Source organism: Heliangelus exortis, chromosome 7, assembly GCF_036169615.1.
Source record: "Heliangelus exortis chromosome 7, bHelExo1.hap1, whole genome shotgun sequence".
Classification (NCBI taxonomy): Eukaryota; Metazoa; Chordata; class Aves; order Apodiformes; family Trochilidae; genus Heliangelus; species Heliangelus exortis.
In genome coordinates this window covers 7721221-7727220 of record NC_092428.1, presented here as the reverse complement: position 1 = coordinate 7727220, position 6000 = coordinate 7721221, and the positions used below count along the sequence as shown (strand labels likewise).

Sequence of the window (6000 nt, the reverse complement as noted above, 5' to 3'; positions counted from 1 at the left end):
CCCCGCTTGCTGCTCACGTCTGCGAGGCAGCAGCGCTTGGTCAGGATGAGAGTTAGGATAAGAGTTTACACAGGCAGCTGCCAGCCTGCCTTGCTCCGCGCCGGGCTCACGGGTGCTCGGTCAGCACCCCAGCACGGGTGCACGGCGCGCAGCTGCCGTGTCCCAGCCTGGCGGCCCGGGGAGGGGCTGCACCCCTCGCCCCCACGCCTGTCGCCCCTCGCTGGACAGCGTGTCCCTCACCGGGGCGTCCCCATGTGCTGCCGCGGGAGTTGCCTCGGAGGCTGGGGCCGAGCGGTGCTGCCAAGGGGAATGTCCCCATGTCACCCGGAGGTCCCGAGGTACCGAGCCTGCAGACCAGGCCCCTCGGAGCCAGCTCCACCCCTTCGGCCCCGGCCGCGGCCTCCCAACGTCACCCCTCCGGGCCAGGCCGGGCGGGGCGGGCCGAGAGGCCGGGCGGCCGCTGGGGGCCGGGCTGTCCGGGTCCCGGGCGGGGCTGGGAGGCTGTGTGGGGCGGAGGCAGGAGTGGGACCCGCAGGGCCGGAGCGGCCGCCGCGCCCGGAGCGGGCCGGGAAAAGGTAGGGATCTGCTGGAGTGGCCGGGGGAAGCCAAGCGCCCGCTGCCGCCTGGCCTAGGCGCTGCCCCGCCGCCCGCCTCCCCCCGCTCTGCTCGCCCCCGCGCCCGCCCGGCCTGTGTCTCCGCGGGGTCCCGGCGCGGCCTCTGCCGCGGCCGCCGCCTCCCGCCCCGGTCGCCGCCTCCTACCCTTTCACCCGTTACCGGCAACCCCTTCCCCAGGCCCCCCTGCCAAGCCCAAGGCTCTGTCTGCCCCGGGGGGTTTCCCTGGCCCGCTCTAGCCCGGCCCCTGGCTGGGGTGCTTTTAGCTCTCCCCTCGCACCACAAGCCGGGCTGCGGCAGCCTGTGGCCCCTCAGCCCTGCGTACCCGGCTGGGTGTTCACCATGCCCCAGCGGCTCTGGCTGATGGCACCCCGGGAGCACTTCGGAAACCAGGGCCGCCTGAAGCATCTGTGGGGTACAGCGGGAGCCGCCTGTCTACTGCCCACATGGCGTCTGTTGGTATTTTGGTCTCCTAAGCCGTATCTGTGCAGGCGGTGGTAACCCGCGGTGGGTGCAGCTGGTGGGAGCTGGCGTTGCCTGGACAGCTTGATGCAGGTGAGCACCCGGCCCCATAGAAACAGTGCAGGCTTCCGGGGCCTGGAGTGGTCTGGTACCGAGTCCAGAGTGGTGGCACTAGTGAAGAGTGGCACAGGTGGTTGCACACAGAGTGCTGAAGCTACAGGCTGCAATGTTGTGTCTTCCCCGGCTGCTTCTCTCAGAGCTTCTGCTCTGCTTGTGCCAGTATGGGAAAAGAAAGTCCCAAAAGTTACCTCCTGGAGGCAAATGCAAATCCTTCTGTGTCTCTGCCAGCCTAATGCTGTGACCTTGTACTTTAACAGTGAAGAACTGGAGGTGCCTCATCCTCCTCCTCAAGAGATGGAGTCTTATCTCACCCTCAGTACCTTGTGGGAAGCTGCTTCTGCTCCTCCTGCGTGACCCTTTTGCTGACCCTGGGATCTCAGTTGATCCCATCCTTTACACAATTTGGCCTCTGAATACAAACATCTCTTCTTCCTTCCCTGGTGTTTGATAGTACTCTCCCCACCTCCATTCTCTTTGCTGTACTACCTGTAGCAATGTCATAAACATTGCCAGTAATATGTGTTCAGAAGATTTTCATGTTTCTGTGACTTTCAGTTTCTTCTGAAAAGGCTCTCTCTGCCCTTTCCTCTGCTCTTCTTTCCTTCATTTTAATTGTGATTCTGTTTTTTCCTCCACAAAAGGCCTGAAAGGATTAGTAGGTACAGAATTTGCAGTTTTGCAGATGCCTTGCCAAATACAGCCTCAGTACTGTGCTACAAGACGTCACCATCATCCCCCTCATCTTGACTCACTCCTCTGGCTGCAAGTTGTTCTGGGCATGGTGTCTAAATGCTTTCTCTTTCACGAGGTCCTTCATAGCGCTGATAATGCCCATGTCTCTAAGATGGCTTCTTCTGCTGTTCCGTTTCTGAAGTCCTCTGCTCTACCAAGGGCAAAGGTTTCAGTTCTCTCTCCAGCTGCTCCGCTTACCATTAGCAATGACATTAAAAACTAGTACAAGTGATTTTAAAGAAATGTTAACTTGTCAATGGGTTGGGAGGAGAGGAAAATAGTGGCACTTGGAGCCTTACAGAGTACTGGGTCTGCTAGCCATCATTGAAAGCAAGGCTGTGTGATGTCTCAGGGTTCTGCATGAACCTGCATGAACCATGTCCCTGCCATAGGTGACTTTTCAGACAGTTTTTGCGACGGTGATGTGAGCTTGGGTGGGACAGTCTGATTTGTGCTTACATTAGCATGTCACTACCTTAATTGATTATTTCCTTGAGACCTCCAGCAAGTTTTTTTCTAATCATGTTCTAAGGATTGCTTAACCCCACTTCTGAAGGACAGAGGTTTTTACTGTGTCCTTTTTTTACTCTGGCTTATTTTTAGAACCTTTATGGTAGGAAATAAAATCAATTCCTTCCTTCTCAGTAGCACCTAGGGGGGCTGAAAGGATGAGGTCCGCATGATACCAGATATCAACACAGTCCCTGCCAGGGATTTAGGTTTTTTTGGAGATAACAAGCAGCTCAGAACAGGAGTGAAGGCAGGCAAAGAGCTGAGTTTCCAAGTCAAACTTGAATAATTACCAGTTTTCTGGACTCTCTGCCCAGCAACTCAGGCATTGTCATGAGCTTCTGTCCAAAAGCTGTCTTGAATAATATTGTTCAAGATGCAATGTCAAGTGTTCCAGTGCTGAGGAATGTCCTCGTAGCCCCGGTTCAACCTGTTTTGGATATGCACTCAAGGTATAATGACTAGTTTTGTGATTTTATACTACCTACCCCCTGGAGCCCAGTCATGGGTACCATTCAGCAGAAGTAGTGCTGCTTTGGGGGCTTTGTCTGTTGCTTATTCTAAGTTGTATCATTTTAGCCTGTCATAAAAATGGCAAGAAGGGCAGCTGTGTGCATCGGGGTGGCAGAAGACGGGACTCTGATGGCATATGAAAGGTGCATGCAAGCTGCCCCATACAGAATTTGGGAAGCTCTTGTCTCCTACGATCATGTTATGGCCTTTGTCTCCTTTGTCCCCAGTGCCAGAGATTACATATCCATCACAGTCTCCTTGCTAACATGTTGTGGCAAGGTGTTCTGCTTTGCATTAAAAATTAATGCTGTGCTCTAGTTTCCAGATGACTTTCCTTTGCTTGCCATCTGTCCCAATGTGAGCTCCTCTTCCTTCCTCTCCAAGCTACGCTTACTCTGTGCAAATGCCACGAGCCTGCCCTCGGCTGTGTCCTGTGAGGGAGCAGGTAAGAAGACTGTGACAGCCAGGGCCCGGCTGGAGGGAAGAAGTAGTGGTTTGAATTATTTGTGCAATATATGGCAGAGCTCTTGGGGCAAATGCCCAAAGCGTGGGAGGCCAGAGGTTGCTCAAGGAGCCTTTGTTCTTGGTGGTCTGGGTTCTGGAAGGCTTGATGATCCAACCCAAATGTATTCTTTTTTTTTTTTTTTTAATGTCAGGTCACAGGCAAAGGGAAAGAAGCTCTTTATTTTTAAAGTGAGGAGATGCCATTTCTCCTGGGAGCCATATGGGGTTAGGGGATGGAATGCAGGAGGGGAAATCTCATGTTCCCCACTGTGTGAAGCTCAGATCCCAAGCTTGTTGGGATCTGTTAAGAAAAGCAGCTCATCCTAACAGGCGACTGCAGTAGTTGGCATTTCCCTGGTGAAATAAAGCTCCCCTCCTCCACACCATTAGTGAGGTTTTTGCCCTGCTTACAGCACTGTCCATTCTTTTGGGATTCATAGGGTCAGTTCTGCAGTTTGCCAGAGCCGCAGTCCCTGCATTGGCACTATATCCAGCAGAGCCCAGGCAGCCTGGCTCAATGGGTTATTGTTTACCCCACCAAGTAATGTGCAAGTGAGCAAGGACCTCCAGGAGCCTACAGAGCAACATGTTCTGCTCTGAGAAGAGGGAGTGCCTGTGGGGGGCAGTGGCTTGGAAGGGTGGTGTGAGCAACTGAGGCATGCTGGCATGCATGCAGTGTCCTTCCCTTGAAACATGAGTGAGGACTGTGCAGGCTGTGCGGATGCTGTGCAGCAAGGATGAGGGAAAGAGGACTGTCCAGACCACAGGGAGGAACAGAAGAAAAGAATAGGGAAGGTACCTCGGTGTGTAGTTAGAAAGCTTGACATAATTGCATGAGAAGCCAAGCAGCACTCTTGGTTTCCTCCTACTGCACATTATGTACCGACTGTGCAGCCCAGAGTGCAGAGAGCTGCAGCAAATCCCTTATCAAAGCCAGACCCAGAGCTTGGAGAATGCACTGAGTGGGGCCGAGTGGCATCTCCATCTCTGGGGGTGGATTGTGCTTCCAGTAAACAGGCATTTAACTACTGAGTGGAAACAGGTGTTGAAAGGCATAGGTGATGGGCATGGCATTTTTCAATTTAAAGAAAAAAGATAACAGTATTTTAAAAATATTTTTAATATTAATTTGTTTATTTGTTCTGCAACAAACTTGGCTTTTGTACATTTCTGAGAATCTGATTTCTTCCTGATCAACTGTTCAGGCAGGCTCTAAGGTTTTAAAGAGACTGAGACACCTGCTGCACAAGAATCTGCTTGTCTCTCTAATGCCTGTGAAAGCCTACACTGCATATTTTAGTCTATTTGGTGGTACGTTACTTTCTCAGTTACTGTTGTAGTGCTCACTATAGCCAGTTTAACAGTGCTGCCTTTTAAGTGAGATGCTAAAAAGTTTTATTTAGAGGAAAGCAAGTGGTGATTCCACCTGTGAAGTTTGGTTTTCTTTCTGCTAAATTTGTGACATCCATCTGCTTCTGCTTTTTGTCTCGTGATCTTATAGAATCATAGAATAGTTCGGGTTGGAAGGGACCTTAAAGTTCATCTAGTTCCAACACCCCTTCATGGGCAGGGGCACCTTCCTAGACCAGATTGCTCAAAATCCCATCAAACCTGGCCTTGAACACTTCCAAAGATTAGGCATCCACAACCTCCCTTGGCAACCTGTTCCAGAGTCTCAACAAACCTTATCCTATCTCTACATGCCCTTGTAACAAGTTCTTTCCAGTTTTCTTGTAGGCCCCTTTCAGGTACTGGAAGGCTGCTATAAGGACTCCCTGGAGCCTTCTCTTCTCCAGGCTGAACAACCTCAATTGTCAGGCTTGTCTTCATAGGAGATGTGCTCCAGCCTTCTGGTCATCTTCCTGGCAAGAGTTCTATGTCCTTCCTGTGTTAAGGGTACCAGAACTGGGCACACTACTCCAGGCACGGTCTCAAGAGGGAGAGGAAGAAATATCCTTTGACCTGCTGGCCACACTTCTTTTGATGCAGCCCAGGGTATGGTTGGCTTTCTGGGCTGCAAGCACACATTGCTAACTCATGTTGAGCTTTTCATGAACCAACACCCCTAAGTCCTTTTCCTCAAGGCTTTTCTCTGTTTTCCAACCAACCTGTATTTGTGCTTGGGATTACCCCAGCCCAGGTGCAGGACCTTGCACTTGGCCATATTGAACTTCATGATGTTGTCATGGGCCCTCCTCTCAAGCCTGTCAGGGTCCATCTGGATGGCATCCTTTCCCTCTAATATATTGACCACACCACACAGCTTTGTGTCATCAGCAAACTTGCAGAGGGTATACTCAATGCCACTGTCCATAACTCCAGCAAGGGTGTTAAACAGTAGCTGTCCCAGTACTGACCCTTGAGGTACACCACTTTTCACTGGTCTCCATTTGGACATTGAGACATTGACCAATATTCTTTGCGCCAGTTCCTTCTCCACCGAGTGGGCCATCTATCAAATCTGTATCTTTCCAATTTAGAGACAAGGATGTTGTTCACGACAGTATTGAATGCTTTGCACAAGTCCAGGTAGATGACATCAGTTGT

At 51.7% G+C, this 6000-nt stretch overlaps 1 protein-coding gene across 5 annotated transcripts in view; it reads left to right on the top strand.

Annotated features, from left to right (window-relative positions):
- Window positions 1-501: 501 nt before the first annotated feature.
- DNMBP (dynamin binding protein) overlaps window positions 502-6000 on the top strand; it is a 34854-nt gene continuing 29355 nt past the window's right edge. For 2 of the 5 annotated variants that reach the window (XM_071748588.1, XM_071748586.1), the window contains exon 1: window positions 502-575. The gene's annotated coding sequence lies outside the window, so the exon portion shown is untranslated. Of the gene's footprint in view, window positions 576-655; window positions 1168-6000 lie in introns of those variants that run through there. The other 3 variants (XM_071748589.1, XM_071748585.1, XM_071748587.1) reach the window with 3 other exon arrangements.